General features: G+C 41.0%; 1 long non-coding RNA gene across 1 annotated transcript; it reads left to right on the top strand.

The window, feature by feature from the left end:
- Positions 1–425: 425 nt before the first annotated feature.
- Positions 426–3,043, top strand: LOC138411500 (uncharacterized). The gene is made up of 2 exons (XR_011244130.1): positions 426–1,627; positions 2,602–3,043. It is a non-coding gene; the product is annotated as an uncharacterized lncRNA (long non-coding RNA).
- Positions 3,044–19,261: the final 16,218 nt, after the last annotated feature.

The raw sequence follows: 19,261 nt of genomic DNA, 5'->3' as shown, positions 1-19,261 counted from the left end.
CATATGATGCCGAGATGCCTGAAATGCTCTCACCTGCCACTCTCTTAACCCAGAAGGTGAGTGCTAATCCTGCACCTCTAGGAAACTTTGAGTTGGACCACCTATGTAAGGTACAATGGCGCCAGTTTCAGAGCTTGGCAGACGCCTTCTGGAAAAGGTGGAGACTGGAGTACCTGGCAACTCTTCAGCCACGGAGGAAGTGGACCACGGAGAAGCCTGACCTCCAGGAGGGTGACATCGTTTTGATAAAAGACATTCAGGCAAAACGTAATGAGTGGCCACTTGGTCGTATAGTTAAGGCCGTTCCTAGCTCGGACTCCAAGGTCCGTAAAGTTATGGTGAAGACTCTTAGCCAAGGAGTTCTTAAAGAGTATCTTAGGCCCATTAGTGACATTCTTTTACTTATACCAAAGGTGAAAGAGTAAACAGTGGTATAACATATTTATACCAAGCGGGGAGTGTTCTGACTCCTGTCAGTGTCTTAACAATGTTTAGTGGCCCCCTAGTGGCATGTCAGGGTTCTGACTTGAGAAGTGCACTAACACACATAAAACAAGCAGGCTCTGCTCCACCACGGAGTGGTTGTTGTCTAGGCCTTGGAGTAGATCCATCAGTAAGTATGGCTGCTGTTAGCTCATTTAAGTTGTTGAAAGTGCATTAGAGTTAAAAAACCTTTGTTTAGTTGGTAAAATAGTGCTTACAATGCTAATGCTAACAGGTGTGTAGCTATTAGCATAGGTGGATTCAATTCAGGCCTCATTTATGTTGTATGTTATGTTTATGTGTGAACTATTATCACCATTTACTGTGTTTACGCTGTTACTTACCTGTAAGAGCATACTGTAAAAAGATGTGTGTATGCCTCATGTAATATTGTGTTGTACTTACCTGGTTTATAAGCTGAAAAGAAAGAAGAAAGTGTGACCAGTGTTGTTACATATATTTAATTTCAATTGTAACATTATGTTTATTTTCATTGTGTTGCAGTTTTACAAAAAAGTCTCAGAAGATTTCAGTAAATCGTTCACAAACTGGAATCACGCCTACTGGGTCTTTCTTCTTAGCTATCTGTCTACAAATACAGCTCACGTATTATCCAGGACAGAATAATATCTCATGGTGTTGATAAGATTAAATACCAAAAAGGAGGCGTCACATTACTGTTTTTGAATTCTTGCAAATTAGCGGAAACTTTTATTGACTGTTATGGTCCAAGACACTTTTTTGTAGATGTATGGATGTAACCCAGTAGATAACAGGTAATATTGTTGTTTCCCTTAAAATATTCTTTTTTATTAATTAACCCTCTTTAGTTTATTATTCTGTCAATAATTTTAATTTCGCACACACTCAGTCCTTAATTGTTGCATTATAAAAAGTAGACGCATGATTTGTAAGAAAAAGCAGTTCCACCCTCTTCTCGCGAGAGTTACAGTACGAAGTCAGAGCAGAGAGTCAGAGTAGTAGTACGAGCAGATGAGAAACACGCAAGAGAAAGTCAATAAGAAGTCACGAAAACGGCGGTTGTTAACTCACTTATCAACACAGAATAACCTTGGAAAGTGTACCTACCTGAAGCAGAGAGGTGGTCGAGGACCCGTGAGTCATTGTTTTCAGCAGAGACTTGGTGAGTTGCTCGAGCTAACTAGCGCTAGCGCATGCTAACCGTAGTAGCCGCATAGTGATTCAGCACGTGAGAGGGCAGGAAACTTGTTGACACGTGAACGTGACTTGCCGCTACTGTTTACTGTGTGTTTTAAGAGTTAAAGCTGCATATTTTGCTCTGATAATCTGAGGAAAACAAATGAGGTGTGCTATTTATTTTCCTGTGTGTATTCATTTTGAGATGCACTGTTTAGGGTGTGTGTCTTGTTAAATACTGCTAAACATGTTCATTTATCAGGAAGGCAGAAACTCTGAAGCCCTGAATTGATATTCTGATGTGTGAAATGGTTAAAGGTTTCAAATGAACAATATTTCATGTGGGAAAATGAGTTAAAATGATCATAATTCATGGTTAAATAGCTAAAATAATTAATGTTGATTAAAAATGTGTAAACGTGTGAAAATACTTAACTTGAGAAATGAAAAAGAAAGAACTGTACAGTTAAAAAGATAATTCATTTAATCACTATTGTGTTCTAGTAGTGTGTTGAGATTTATGTGTAGCCCACTTCTCCTTATTACAGCAGAGAGGGGCCCTGAGTTCGTCAAATAAACTATGGTTTACTGAAATAATACCATCAAAATACTGTCTCTCCTTTTAAGATAATGATTTTGAATGTTTTACACTGCTTTAAAATTCAAAATACTCAAAATAATAATATCTCTGGACGGTATGGCCAATGAATAACTCAAACTGTTTTAGAAAATAATTAATCAATTATTTATTCCAGTTACACATGTACACCTTCTTTTATTAAACCATTATGGAATATTCTTTTTACACAGTCTTACCCAAAAATAAACATATTTTAACTATTTATTATTTATTATCTATTTTTATAGATAGGGATTTTTTAACAGGGTTACATATGTATTGAATATGGCCATAAGAGAAGTTTGATGATTTTGTGTAGTGATAGCCTTGTCTTTATACAGGCTAGGTTTTTTGAGAACCTTCAGAAACCTTTAGATGTGGATCTGGATTCACCTGGTTGATGGAGATGGCGAGCTAGTGAAACTCTCCTTGCCCAAAGGAGTAGAGAACCAGAACCTGAGCCTGAAGAGGACATCCAGCCCCTTCTTCACCTTAACTGAGTGTGTCTGTGGTAGGACCACCACACACACACTTGAACCCCTGACTCTTTAAACTTCCCCCTGACTTGACTTACACACATTTGACTGAAGCGTGCTGACTTTCAAGAACATTCAAGAACATTCAAGGAAATTAAAGGAACATTAAAGGAACATTACGTTTCCATTCGGACACTTTTATTTGGTTCCATGTTAAAGGAAGACTGTGAAATATTGAGCAATCAGATGTCATTGCACTGAATTTTATTTTTATACAGTTTAATACAGTCAAGTTACGTCCAACATACTTCGTGGCTCCATTTTTTTATTGTGTCTGTGACTTCCTCTTTAAACCCTCCTCTACGAACCTAATCCCTAGTCCAAAACTCTGTAGTACCTAGCGGGTTTCATAGAACACATTGAGCTGGACTTGTGTGTTAAATTTTAAGTCAATCAGATTTATGGTTTGAGCAGTGGTGGCTGGTGAAAAATATTTTGGTGGGGCTGTGCAGTGCCACACTACGATTTAACAAAAACTGCATGATACCAGTTCTTTGTGAAATAGTAGGTCTTTATTTGATCAATGTCAGTCATTTTTACACAAAAACAGACAGCTAACAGTATACTGCATACTGCACAAACAAACTTAAAAAACTAAACTTAGAAAACTAAATCAAAATAATATGTACAAAAATAATAATCAGCCGATTGATAAATAATGTAAATTACTAATAGTTGTTGCCGTGTGCTCAGATAGTAAGTAGAGTATGCATCATCAGACTAGAGACTGATTCTGGTTACTAGTGTTTACTAAGTACACATTTTTGAAACATGTACAGTGGTATTAACAAACACTAGTAAGACGAAATAAAAGGAGGTGCCATATACTGCTGGATAGCTTGTGACTCATACTCTATACATCCTGCTAGCCACCCCTTTCTGCTGTACCAGTGACGGGAAAATCCTCAGGTATACGTTTAACTGTTTCGCTGGCTTGTTGGCTGATTTTAATATCAGGTTAATCTGGTCCAATTTTTTTAATTCGCAGTTTTTCAACCAAAGTTCTCCTCTCGAATGGAGGTTGGGGAAAAGACTTCACCGAATTCGCAACTGCGATGCTGTTTCCGAAACTCACAGAAAATAAAAAACTTTTAATGGAAAAGTTCCTAACATGACACACCAAATTAATAAAAAATCAGATGAAATCTGTAGTGAGTAGGATTTTGTAACGCTTGTGTAAATGTCAAAAATCACGCCACATTGGCACATTCAATCTATGATGGCAGACTTCTTGCTGAGTGTCACGAAGAGTGGCAAGAGGATTTTTGTGTGTCTTGGCATGATAAATCTGTGTGCCGAATTCAATTTCTCTTGGCAAAGGTAAATTAATACAAAGTTTGTAGTGGGTGCTTTTGAACCATTTTTGGATGCACTTTCCCAGGCACATTAAAATACAAAGGTGATTAATTTTGCAACAGAAGAAGAAGAGGAAGAAATAGGGTTGTAAGTAGCACTTGAGGGCCCGAGCACTGCGCACTTCAGGGATTGTTGTTGATGTGGGCACGGGGCAATGAGCAGACACAGACCGGGAGAAACGGCTCCGGGTTGTGCCCTATGACCCAGAGTTAATATCAACACATTTATCTGTTCAGACTGTGACTCTGATCTTATGTGAGAAATTTGGGGGAATACGCTTTCCTCAACACAAAATAAACCCTTTTACGGCTCATTTTACTGTTATACGGTACCAGTCAAAAGTTTGGACACACCTTCTCATTAAATGTTTTTTTCTTTATTTTTATTTTTGACTACATTGCAGATTAATATTTAATACATCAACACTATGAAGGAACACATGGAATTATGTGGTAAACAAAAAGTGTTAAACAAACCAGAATATGTTTTAGATTTAAACATTTTCAAAGTAGTCACCTTTTGCTTTGATGACAGCTTTGCACACTCTTGGCATTCTTTCAGTCAGCTTCATGAGGTAGTAACCTAGAATGGTTTTAGGTAATGGAATTGGGTTTAGGTCGATTGTAGAGGCCAGGTCATCTGATGCAGCACTCCATCACTCTCCTTCTTGGTCAAATAGCCCTTACATAGCCTGGAGGTGCATGTGTTTGGGGTCATTGTCCTGTTGAAATACAAATGCTGGTCCCACTAAGCACAAACCTGATGGGATGGCATGTCGCTGTAGAATGCTGTGGTTGCCATGCTGGTTAAGTATGCCTTGAATTTTGGATAAATCACCAATAGTGTCACCAGCAAAGCACCGACACGGTGCTTCACAGTGTAGAGATGATTCGCTCACCTTTTCTGCATCAAGACTGTTGGAAAACCATTTACAAAGACATGGCGGGTGGAACCAAAAATCTCAAAGTTGGACTCAAGACCAAAGTACAGATTTCAAGTGGTTTAATGTCCATTCCTTATGTTTCAATTCAATTCAATTCAATTCAATTTTATTTATATAGCGCCAATTCATAATTTACATTATCTCAAGGCACTTTACATTTAAAGGTCAAGACCTTAAAACAATATTAACATAGAGAAACCCAACAGTTCCCACAATGAGCAAGCACAGGCGACTGTGGAGAGGAAAAACTCCCTCAATAACAGGGAGAAACCTCTGGCAGAACCAGGCCCAATGTGGGCGGTCATCTGCCTCGACCGGTTGGGGTGAGGAAAGAAAAGTAAGGGGGGAGGAAAGGAGAGATGGGTGGAGAGCGGGGGAGAGAAGAGAGAGATGAGGTGGAGAGAGAGAGACCGGTAACAATTTGGCACCATCAAAATCAAGGCTAACCATAACAATAACAATGTATAGATCTACAACATGACTAGATATATTAATAAATTGCTAAGTTCTTGTAATAAATGAAGACAATGGTGATGGTGGTCGTTGTGGTCCTGTAGTCCCGGTGCCGGAGTTATCTGAAACGAGATAGAGAGAAGAGCCAGAGGGACTATGGGAGGACAAAGTGACACTTTGACATGATAACATGTTAAAACTAATAAATAAATAAATAAATAAAGAGGTGTGGGGGGGCAGAGAGACAGAGGGATGTGAAGAAGTGCTCAGTGCATGATGGGAGTTCCCCCAGCAGTCTAAACCTATAGCAGCACAACTTAGGGATGGTTCAGGACTCACCTGATCCAGCCCTAACTATAGGCTTTGTCAAAGAGGAAGGTTTTTAGTTTTACTTTAAATGCTGAGACAGTGTCTGCCTCCCGAACCCAGAGTGGGAGCTGGTTCCACAGGAGAGGAGCCTGATAGCTAAATGTTCTACCTCCTGCTCTACTCTTACAGACTCTTGGAACCACTAGAGAGCCTGTGTTTTGGGAACGAAGTGATCTACTTGGATAATAAGGTGTTATCAGCTCTTTGATATATGAGGGGGCGTGATTGTTGAGGGCTTTAAAAGTGAGGAGCAGGATCTTGAATTCTATTCTAAATTTTACCGGGAGCCAATGTAAGGAAGCTAAGACAGGAGTGATATGATCTCTCCTTCTAGTTCCTGTCAGCACTCGTGCTGCAGCATTTTGGACCAACTGGAGACTTTTAACAGTCTTCATGGAGCATCCTGCTAATAGAGAGTTACAGTAATCTAATCTAGAGGTTACAAACGCGTGGACTAGTTTTTCAGCATCCTGCTTAGACAGGATGTTTCTAATTTTGTTAATATTGCGCAGATGGAAGAAAGCCGTCCTAGACACTAGTTTAATATGGGGGTCAAATGACATGTCTTGGTCGAACAACACTCCAAGGTTCCTCACAGTGGAGCTGGAAGCCAGACTGACACCATCCAAAGTGACTATCTGGTGAGACAGTGTTTCTCTGAGATGTTTAGGGCCAATTACAACAACCTCAGTTTTGTCTGAGTTTAAAAGTAGAAAGTTTTGGGTCATCCACACCTTGATATCTTTGAGACATTCCTGAAGTTGAACTAGGCGATTAGATTCATCATGCTTCATGGAAATATACAATTGGGTGTCGTCTGCATAGCAGTGGAATTGTATGTGGTGCTGTCTGATAATGTTGCCTAAGGGGAGCATATATAGGGTGAAGAGTATTGGTCCAAGGACAGAACCTTGTGGAACTCCATGATTAACTTGCATGTTCATGGAGGAGTCATTGTTAACGTTAACAAATTGGAATCTATCAGATAAATATGATTTAAACCAGTGTAGTGCTGTTCCTTTAATTCCTATATGTTGTTCTAATCTCTGTAGCAGAATCTTATGATCTATTGTGTCGAAGGCTGCACTAAGGTCCAACAAGACGAGGACAGAGACAAGTCCATCATCTGATGCCATAAGAAGGTCATTAGTGACTTTCAATAGTGCTGTTTCTGTGCTGTGATAGGTTCTAAATCCTGACTGAAATTTTTCCAATAAACCGTTACTATCTAAGTAACCACACAGCTGGTTAGCAACAGCTTTTTCTAGGATTTTGGAAATGAAGGGCAGGTTGGATATGGGTCTATAGTTAGCTAAAACCTCTGGATCAAGCGTAGGCTTTTTAAGCAGAGGTTTAATAACGGCTACCTTAAAAGCCTGTGGTACGTAGCCGGTTAGCAAAGACATATTAATCTGATTTAAAATGGAACTGTCAATTAGGGGGAGGACTTCTTTAAAAAGTCTAGTTGGAACAGAGTCGAGCTGACAAGTAGTTGGTTTAGATGATGAAACTAACGAGGTCAGTTCAGGAAGATCAATAGAGTAAAATTTGTTTAGACATAAATCTGGTGCTATGGTTTCAGGACCAGACAATGAATCCGTGTTATTCACTGGGAGGAGGTCGTGGATTTTATCCCTGATGGTTGTAATTTTATTAGCGAAGAAGCTCATGAAGTCATTGCTTCTCAGATCTAGAGGAATAGATGGGTCAGTAGAGGTGTGACTTTCTGTCAGCCTGGCTACAGTGCTGAAGAGGAACCTGGGGTTGTTCCTATTTTCTTCTATTAGTAATGAATAATACGAGGTTTGGGCATTTCTAAGTGCTTTTTTGTAATTTATAAGGCTATTCTTCCAGGCTAGGTGGAAGTCTTGGCGATTGGTGGAGCGCCACTTCCTTTCTAGCTTCCGCGATGTCTGTTTTAGAACGCGCGTTTGGGAATTATACCACGGAGCTAATCTCCTCTGACTTACTCTCTTCTTTTTTAATGGGGCGACAGCTTCAAGTGCTGTTTTTAGTGAGGCTGCAGTACTATTTACAAAGTTATCAACTAGTGTGGGAGTAAGGTTTTGATAATCTTCTTGTATTGTACTGACACATGGCTGAGAGGGAAGTGAGGAGGGGAGCAGTTCTTTAAATTTGTGAACAGTTTTGTCAGATAAACATCGACTGTAATAGACTTTCCGTCCAGAATTGACGTAATTAACAATTCTGAATTCAAATGTAAGTAAAAAATGGTCAGACAGAAGAGGGTTCTGTTGGAATATTGTTATATTTTCTATGTCAATGCCATATGTCAGGACAAGATCAAGAGTGTGATTCAGGCAGTGAGTCGGTTGATTCACATGTTGAGTGAAACCAATCGAGTCTATTATTGATTTAAGTGCTGAACTAAAGCTGTCATTGGCAACATCTACATGAATATTGAAATCACCGGCTATAATGATTTGATCTTTTTTAAGGACTAGTTCTGATAAAAATTCAGAGAATTCAGATAGGAATTCAGAGTAAGGGGCGGGTGGACGATAAATGATGACTATATTAATTGGTTTATGTGACGTCAGGCTTGGGTGGACGAGGCTGGTTCTAAGATTTTCGAAAGAGTTATAACTCTCTTTTGGTTGGGGGTTGATAGATAGATCAGATTTAAAGATTGCTGCAACCCCTCCACCTCTGCCTGTGTTCCGAGGAATGTGAGTATTAGAGTGGGTTGGGGGCGTCGCTTCATTTAAACCTACATATTCTCCGTCTTGTAGCCAAGTTTCGGTTAAGCATAATAAATCTATTTGATGATCAGTAATGAGATCATTTATAAGTAAAGATTTTGAATTTAGTGACCTGATATTTAATAAAGCGCATTTTATAGTTTAGCTGATGGTTTGGCTGTGTTAATTTTGACTAAGTTTGAGTGTATCACCCCTCTCCTGTGTACTTTTGATTTAAAGAAATTAGGTGGTCGGGTGGCAGACACAGTTTCTATAGGACATTGTGATGGTGACTGTTTGAATAGAGGCGCAGAGAAGCGTGTAAGACTGCGACTCTGCCTCCTGGTCTCAACTCTGGATTGTCACGGTGTGGACTTTCTAACAAACGTCGTCATGTTTCTAGATATGAGAGCTGCTCCATCCCAAGTGGGATGAATACAGTCTCTCCTAATCAGACCAGGTTTCCCCCAAAAAGTTTTCCAATTGTTAACGAAGCCCACGCTGTTATCTGGACACCACCTCGACAGCCAGCGGTGAAAGGATGACGTGCGGCTAAACGTGTCATCGCTGGAAACATTAGTCATGGGTCCAGAGAAAATTACGGAGTCCGACATTGTTTTTGCATATGTACACACCGAATCAATATTGATTTTTGTGATCTCCGACTGACGTAGTCGGAGGTCATTACTGCCGACGTGAATAATAATCTTACTGTACTTACGCTTACCCTTAGCCAGCAGTTTTAAATAGGACTCTACGTCGCCCGCTCTGGCCCCGGGAATACATTTAACTGTGGTCGCTGGTGTCGCTAACTTCACGTTCCTTAGAATAGAGTCGCCAATAACCAGAGTTTGTTGCTCAGCGGGTGTGTCGCTGAGTGGGGAAAATTTATTTGACACGTGAACGGGTTGGTGGTGAACCTGGGGCTTCGGTTTAGGGCTACGCTTCTTGTTTCGCACAGTCACCCAGCCCACCTGTCTTCCCGGCTGCTCGGGAACTGCTGGCGGGGCTGGAGAAGCTACAGCTATGTGGCTCGCACCGGCTACTGGGGACTGGCTAACTACATCGCTAAACGATCTACTCTCCATGGTGCAGAGCCGCGACTCTAAAAGGCTCATCCTCGCCTCCATCCTGGCAAATAAGCTACATTTAACACATGTATCGTTATCGCTAAAGGAGGCAGAAGAGTGACTGAACATCAAACACACTGAGCAGGAGAGAGCAGGGGAGTGAGAGGGAGAAGCCATCGTTAGCTGCTAATGCTAAATTGCTTTAGCTAACGGGTAGTGTGTAGCTCACAGTGGTTTTATCAACGAGTCGCTGAGACAAGGGGTTGTATGAGCGACAAGTCAAGATAGCACAACTATGAAAGCAACTCAGAATTAGTGTAAATGATTAGGATGTGAAAGGGTACAGTGAGAGACGAAGAGGAGAAGAGACCGATACCACACACAGTAGCTAACACCGGAAGTGACACAATACGCTCACCGCAATACGTCAGCACGTCAGCCAGTCAACATGCCAGTCCGTTTCATGGCCCAAGCAAGTCTCTTCTTCTTGTTGTTCTTCCTCAGTGGTGGCTTATTTGCAGCAATTCTACCATAAAGGCCTGATTCATGCAGTCTCCTCTGAACAGTTGATGTTGCGATGTGTCTGCTACTTGAACTCTGCGAAGCATTTATGTGGGCTTAAATCTGAGGAGCTGTTAATTTGCGATTTCTGAGGCTGGTAACTCTAACGAACTTATCCTCGGCAGCTAATGTAACTCTTGGTCTTCCTGTCCCGGGGCGGTCCTCATCAAAGCCAGTTTCATCATAGCGTTTGATGGTTTTCGGCCGCGACTGCACTTGAGGATACATTCAAAGTTTTTGAAATCTTCCCTGGATTGAATGATCTTCCTGTCTTAAAGTAATGATGTAATGAGTTAAGTGGTTCTTGCCATAATCATAATATGGATAGAACTGTAGTCGAATAGGCCTATTCACTTTATAGAATTGTGCACCAACCCTGCCTCTGTACAACACAACTGAGGGTCTCAAACATTAATTGAAAACCATTCCAGGTTACTAACTCATGAAGCTCACTGAAAGAAATGCCAATAGTGTGCAAAGCTATCATCAAAGCAAAAGGTGGCTACTTTGAATAATCTAAAATCTAAAACATATTATGGTTTGTTTAACATTTTTTTGTTTACCACATAATTCCATATGTGTTCCTTCATAGTTTTGATGTATTCAATATTAATCTGCAATGTAGACAAAAATAAAGTAAAAAATATTGAATGAGAAGGTGTGTCCAAACTTTTGACTGGTCCTGTACATGAACTTAAGTTGTCTTTGAACATTAACTAACACATCAGTAAGTTGAATAGGGTTTTCGACACATTACCAACCTGAAATACAGGAGAGAAAGAATTCTTCACAGCTATGAGGAGGAAGCAAGGCAGCTTGTGTTCTATGACTGCTGTCCCTTGGGCAAACTATATCACACACTGCCCCATAGGGTGGAGAAAGTTGCCACAACAGCTCAATCATCTTAATTTGAAATCAATAAATCAATCAAATTTTATTTGTATAGCCCATATTCACAAATCACAACTTGTCTCAGAACTTAACAAGGTGTGGCATCCGTTTGACAATTGATTTGCTGTGATAATCTTTTAATGAGTCAATGAACTGACAATCTTTCTTTGATGATGCGATGTGTCTGCTACTTGAACTCTGCGAAGCATTTATGTGGGCTTAAATCTGAGGAGCTGTTAATTTGCGATTTCTGAGGCTGGTAACTCTAACGAACTTATCCTCGGCAGCTAATGTAACTCTTGGTCTTCCTGTCCCGGGGCGATCCTCATCAAAGCCAGTTTCATCATAGCGTTTGATGGTTTTCGGCCGCGACTGCACTTGAAGATACATTCAAAGTTTTTGAAATCTTCCCTGGATTGAATGATCTTCCTGTCTTAAAGTAATGATGTAATGAGTTAAGTGGTTCTTGCCATAATCATAATATGGATAGAACTGTAGTCGAATAGGCCTATTCACTTTATAGAATTGTGCACCAACCCTGCCTCTGTTCAACACAACTGAGGGTCTCAAACATTAATTGAAAACCATTCCAGGTTACTAACTCATGAAGCTCACTGAAAGAAATGCCAATAGTGTGCAAAGCTATCATCAAAGCAAAAGGTGGCTACTTTGAATAATCTAAAATCTAAAACATATTATGGTTTGTTTAACATTTTTTTGTTTACCACATAATTCCATATGTGTTCCTTCATAGTTTTGATGTATTCAATATTAATCTGCAATGTAGACAAAAATAAAGTAAAAAATATTGAATGAGAAGGTGTGTCCAAACTTTTGACTGGTCCTGTACATGAACTTAAGTTGTCTTTGAAGGTGTGGCATCCGTTTGACAATTGATTTGCTGTGATAATCTTTTTAATGAGTCAATGAACTGACAATCTTTCTTTGATGATGCGATGTGTCTGCTACTTGAACTCTGCGAAGCATTTATGTGGGCTTAAATCTGAGACAATAAAACATTAGCGGAGCTCATACTTGTGCACCTACCAGGGAGACAGCAAGGTCCGACTGCTGCTATCTCCAGGGGTGCATGACCCTAATCTACAGGGGTGCTACATTTAAGTACCTTAGGACATTTAAGTGTCAGTGTTGTGAGATGAGTTTGTATGGCAAGTGGAATCACACTACACCTTAATTCCGTTACATACGCTGTATCTGTCGTGCAGATGACACATAAAACCTTCGAACCTTTGAACTTAGGGAGAAACTATGCACTCTCTTGTCTGCGTCAGAAGGTAAGGATGGGAAAACAACTTCTGAAAGAAAGCAGCCCTGTACGCAAGTTAGATACAGTGGTGGACTGCAGCATTCTAAGGGTATGGGGTCGCCTCAATAAGTCTGCAATGCCTGAGGAATCAAAGCATCCCATAATCATGCTGAAGGACATGCATCCTAAAACTGTTGAGAATTCTTTGAATAACTGTACATGCCACTGGATAGTATGTATATTGTATATTACACTATGTCTGTACAGGAGAATAGTGCCTGTCTAGTTCCACAGACACTCCCTTCACTCTCCGCAGTACTCAAGTTTAGGTTATAGATAAAGGGCCTTTCATATCTAACTCAGAAGCGCCAGACAGAGAGGCACCAACTTCAACTCTCACCAACATCAACTCCTTTGTGTATGGCAAGACGTAAGTGGCAAGACGTAAGGACACAATGTGGTTTAGTTATGTATACTTTAGGCTTAACTATCCAATAGGATGCACACACCTACATGTTATATAGAGAGTGACAGCAATTCTAGGCATTCATTGGCGTGCTGTTAGAATGGGTGACACAAGTAGAGGAAGATATATGTGGATGCTGTAGGAGAATTCTTCAGACTCTGGGGTGACAATTGCTCATGTTACTCGTTTGTATATTGTTGCAACCTTCTGGTCTCCTTGATGCATCAAGTCTACATTAAAGTTTTCTGCATAAGACATCAGCTGCTGCCTGAATTCTCCTTTCACCAGCTTCCAGAAAACTTCCATAACAACAAATCTGCTTCTGCGGTACATACTCTGTACATGAAAAGGTTGTCAACATGGACTCCAGGATACTCTGCAACTACTACAGGTGCACCATTGAGAGTATCCTGACCGACTGCATCAAGGCCTGGTACGGCATTTGCACCACCCTCAACCATAAGACTCTACAGAGGGGGGTGAAAACTGCTCAGCACATCACCAGGACGGAGCTACCATCCATGGAGGACCTCTACACTCAGCGTTGTAGGAAGAAGGCTCACAGGATACTAAAAGACCCCCACCACCCCAGCAACAAACTATTCTGTCTGCTGCCGTCTGGCAGACGGTACTGCAGCATCCGGACCAGGACCACCAGACTCAGGGACAGTTTTATTCCACAGGCTATAAGACTATTGAACTCCTGAGCTCTGTGAAGGTCACTACATCTGTTTATAGCAACATATTTATTTATGCATTATATTATTCATACGCACAAAGTATATTAACTATATTTATTTATTTAGTTTACAATAATTCTCATTCTGTCATTATATTTTCTATTCACCATATTTCTAACCTTATATAAAAATATAATGAGTGCAATAATTCATATCTGTCCATACCTCCCCATAACTGCTGCTAAATCCTGACTGCAAATGTATATATTTCACTTTGGCACCTTATAATGTTTTATTATAATGTTTTATTGGTACCTTATAATGTTTTTGGGTTTTTTTGCACTAGTTATATTGTTACTGACATTTGTACTTATTGTTTTATTTGCACTAGTTGTATTGGTATTTGTATTTTTAGTTACTCTTATTTTCTGGCACTATTGCATGTTGAGTTGCTTGAGGTGCCTGGAATTTAAGATTTTCATTGCCAACATGTACGTGTAGCGGCTTTGTACTCCTCCGTTGCGTTGTGTATTTCACAGAAGAAGACCGTCACTTTTGGCAAACTTGCCTTTTATTCTTAACATCTGGCAGAAGGATCGGCACACAGTTAGTCTGGGTTTCCTCACACACACACACACACACACACACACACAATATACCCATCAGGGAGACAGCAAGGTCCGACTGCTCTAATATTAAAATGAACCTAACAGAGCTAACACAGTGTAATGTACCTGGCAGAAGGATCGACACACAGTTGGTCCGGGTTTCCTCACACACACACACACACACAATATACCCATCTGTGTATGTAAAATATCAAATGCGCTCTCTTGTCTACGTCAGAAGGTAAGGATGGGTCCGATAAGCTAACACAGCAGTAAGGAAACTTCTGTCCAGGTGTGCGTCACATGCAAAAAAAAATCCAAGGAAAGGCTTCTGGACAAAAAATGGCAAATCTGCCTACAGATAGACTACTATCAGACAAGCCGCCTTTCACCTATGTGGGTATAGACTATTTTGGCCCCATAGAGGTAAAAAGAAATTGCAGCGTTATTAAAAGGTATGGCGTACTGTTTACCTGTTTGACAACCCGTGCTGTGCACCAAGAGGTCTCTCACAAACTTGATACAGACTCATTCCTTAAATGCCCTCTGACTTTTCTTTCATGCAGAAGAGGTCAAGCGTCCATTATACGATCAGAAAACGACTCCAAACCAGTCGGTGCAGATCAAGAGACATGGGCAGCTAACCAGCAGAGCAATCAAGCCAAAATTCAGGATGCTTTTGCTCAGAAGGGAGTCAAGTGGATTTTCAGCCCACCTGCAGGACCTCATTTCAGGCGAGTGTGGGAGAGACAAGTCAAATCAGTGAAAAAGGTACAATCAATCAAATTTTATTTGTATAGCCCCTGTTCACAAATCTTAATTTCTCTTATAGGGCTTTAACACAGTGTGACATCCTCTGCCCTTAATGCTCAACAAGAGTAAGGAAAAACTACAAAAAAAAACTTATAATAGGGGAAAAAGAAGGTAGAAACCTCAGAGAGAGCCACATGTGAGGGATCCCTCTCCTAGTACGGACAGAAGTGCAATAGATGCCATGTGTAATGGAGAATGTCAGAAAAATAGTATTTATTTAGAGTATTTACAATATATTGGTAAGAATAAACAGTTTGTAGCATAATGGAAAGTAAATTAATTGAGGAGTTATTGTCAATAATTGTAGAGTATCTGAGTAGGATGACTGCTACTCACATCACAAATGGAAGCAAACTCAATACCTTGCAGACCTGTAGGAAGTTGGTTTGCATCCATGATTTAATGTCAGTAAGGCAGTTAGTCAGAGTGGAGTGAGTAGCAATGGTGATGAATTTAGTGGACTTTGTCGGCGTCGCAGTGGAAGTGGAGACCTATTCTGAACTGTTGTCAGATATGATATGACTTAAGCCAGGAGAGAGCAATACAGGTGATGTTGAAGGAGGATTCAAGGAGGGAAGGAAGACTGTTGTGGTTGATGGTGTTGAAAGCTGCAGTGAGGTACAGGAGAATTAGGATGTTGAGGTTAACAGAGTCTGAGCAGAGGAGGAGGTTGTTTGTGACTTTGAAGAGGGCTGTTTCTGTGCTGTTCTGTGAGCGGAAAACAGATTGAAATGGCTCAAACAGATCGTTGAAAATTAGGTGGGTTTTGAGTTGTGAGGCATCAACAAGTTCCAGTAAGGGAAGATTGGAGATGGGCCAGAAATTGCTCATGGTGTCAGGGTCAAGTCCAGGTTTTTTTAGGATGGGGGTGACAGCAGCTAGTTTTAGTGTTTCGGGAACTGAACCGGAGCTGAGGAGTTAATGATCACTGTGATTAGTGGTGAGATGGCTGGGAGACAACCCTTGATAAGATTGGATTGGATGGGATCCAGGATACAGGTGGAGCTTCTCATTCCTACCATTAGACAGCTCCATTGGGGACACAGTAAGAAAACCCAGGCAAAGAAGCCTTAAAATGACTGGTAGATTGAGAGCCAGAAGAAACAACTTGAAAGACAACCCTGCAACATGCATTTTAATTGGTGATGCCATAACCATAGCCAAGCATGTAAAAATGTCAAAGACTGAAATTTTGTGCTTTGATCATATAACTATCAGTGAGCTAACGAGGCTACTCAACATTATCTTTACAACACACCCAACATATCTGAGGGTGATTGTCCAGACTGGGTCCTTCAAAATCCTGCGAGCAGGCACTGATATTTAAAAAAAATATTTCACTCTGCTGCTGCAAAAGAGTGATTTTCAGTCTCAGGATTTTTTAATCTTTGGTCCACTTCCAACCGACACCAAATCTTTCATCAGACTCCTCAACCTGAATACATGGTTAAGAGCTACATGCCTCAGCCATGGAATACAGTTTATTGACAATTTTATGTTTTTCTGGAAATGCATGGACCTTTTAGCCTGATGGTGTACATCCAAACTTCACTGGATCAAGACAGCTCAACATGCGCCATGCCCATGGAAGGCAATGTGATAAGGTTTTAGTGCCAAACCAAAGTAAGATAAGGGCGAAGTTCTCACCCTGGCAGACGGCCTACCTCAATTAGAGAGAGTATTACTGCTAAAGTAAATGTACCACCATGGTGTGGGGTTCTTAATATACCAGACAATAATATTTCCAGTGTTAAAAAATTACTCGATCAGTGACTTAAAATAATTTATTTAAACCCAATAAAATCACAACATTCGAGAAATGTGGCAAACAGACAGTCACTTTTTGGTGGGCTTCTGCTCCGCAATTCAACACGTGGCATGTCTCTGCTGCTCTGTCCTCCCGTTCCTCCCACATCTTTATCAATCGTCTTGAGAAGTTGGTTTGTCTGCCTGACAGTGTCCTAAACTGGTTCAAAACATACATTAAGGGAAGAAGTTCTACTTCATTGTTGGAGATCACTTGGGGTTGCAAAAGGGAGCTGCCTTTATTATTTCACTGCACAAGCTGCCACTGGGTGACATCATCAGAGCACACATTTGTTTCCATAGTTAGTCTAGGTTCTGGTACATGCTCTGGTCATCTCACGTCTAGACTACTGCAACTCCCTCCTGGCTGGTCCAACCACTAGTGCTATCAGACTGCTGCAGCTTATCCATAATGCAGCAGCTCAACTGGTGTTTAACTTAATAAATTCACTCACACTACTCCGCTCCTCCACTCCTTTCACTAGTTACCAGTGGCTGCCCACATCCGTTTCAAAACACTAGTACTTGTATACCGTGCTGTGAACAGATCTGATCCAGTCTATATCCAGGAAATGGTCAAACCTTACACCCCAGCCCGTCCACTCTCCTCTGCATTTGCTAATCAGCTTGCTCCTACCTCACTGCGAGCTAACCACTCAACAAAATCACGACTGTTTGCTGTCCTGGCTCCTAAATGGTGGAATGAGCTCCCCATTGACACCAGGACAGCAGAAAGTTGACAATTATTTTTATATATATATATATACATTTGTCCCCTCATGGTTGATGCACTTATTGTAAGTCGCTTTGGATAAAAGCGTCAGCTAAATGAAATGTAATGTAGTTATCCAGATGATACACAACTGTACATTGCTGCCGAACCAAATGATGATAATGTTCTGTGCTCCATCACTAAATGTCTTTCAGCAATAAATACATGGATGAGCAATCAATTTCTAAAGCTTAATTAGGATAAAAGTAGTGATGACATGTTTAGTCGCATGCATCAATTTAACAGCTGGTTGTCGAAGTGGTGTCCAGACAATAATGTGGGCTATGTAGACAATTGGCCAAAATTCTGGGGAAAGCCTGGTCTCATGAGGAGAGATGGCGTCCACCCCACTTTAGATGGAGCCTCTCTTATGGCTAGAAATATTATAACTTATTTAACTTGACAATTCAGAGTCGAGACCAGGCAGCAGAGTTGCAGTCCTACACACTTCTCTGTGCTTCTGGATCAGTCACCTACATCTATGATAAAGACTGTGTCTGCCCCCAAAACTCATAACGTCCCCATTAGACAGATAGGAAGGAGAGGAGCAGTCCACAGTAACCTAGTAAAAATCAAGTCAACCCATGCCACAGAATCTAAACATAGGAAAATTAAATGTGGCTTATTAAAGGTCAGATCACTCAGGTCCAAATCCCTACTGATCAATGACCTGATTAGTGATCACAAATTTGATTTATTCTGTATAACAGACTCCTGGCTCCAACAGGATGAATTTGTGATCCTAAATGAAGCTACACCTCCAACCCACAGTAATACACATATTCCCAGAAGTAGAGGTGGAGGGGTAACAGCAATATATAACTCTTACCTTACAATCACCCCTCGAGTGAAAGAACATTTTACATCGTTTGAAAGCCTCACCCTTTGTCTTTCCCACCCGTTTAACTCTCTGATAGATTCATTTGGTTTCAGTCAGCATGTAGATAAACCAACTCATAACTTAAACCACAACTTAGACCTTATACTGACACATGGCATTGTTGGGACCTGGTATCTGTGAACCATAGTTGGGCCTACATGTGTAGTCAAAAGCCTGACCACATGTCTCCTTTGTTCTGGAGACAAAGGACAGCTTACAGAACTCAGTCTCCCAGGGTGCTTCATCTTCACACATAGGTGGTAAAACTGCTCCTGGAGACAACTCTCAACCACTATTGGTCACTGTGTGCCCCATGACCCATGAGGTCACCAGGCCAATATAAGCCGAGTTTCCCCTCTGCTAGCTCTCTTTGCTTCTCTTTTTCTCTTCTCTCTTCGCCCTTCGGCCTCTTCCCCTGCCGACCTCTCCTGGAGGAGTAGGGTCTGGCCCTGCTCTCCCAGCCAGGGAGACTTCCTCCCTCCACAAGCTCCTCAACTTCCAGCAGGCCTGCTAAAAAACCTTCCAAAGGCAGCGACGTGAGAGCCTGCCTAAGAACTTCAGCACAACTGGCCACGACACAAGGTCTGACCAGCAGATGCACAACAGGATCCACAAATCAACAAGACCACTTCACTGGACTTCAAACAGCACATCCAAAATTGACCTTTCCCTCTTTTTCATGGACGGGTAACACAACTGGGCTTTATTATTACTCTAGCTGGTTCCAAACTCCACTGTGAAGAACCTAGGAGATTTCATTGATGAAGATCTGTCACTTACCCAACACATTAGTCAAACCTCCAGAATAGCTTTCTTTCATCTACGTAA

This window comes from Paralichthys olivaceus, chromosome 9 (assembly GCF_024713975.1).
Source record: "Paralichthys olivaceus isolate ysfri-2021 chromosome 9, ASM2471397v2, whole genome shotgun sequence".
NCBI classification, from domain to species: domain Eukaryota; kingdom Metazoa; phylum Chordata; class Actinopteri; order Pleuronectiformes; family Paralichthyidae; genus Paralichthys; species Paralichthys olivaceus.
This window is presented reverse-complemented; position numbering and strand designations above follow the sequence as displayed.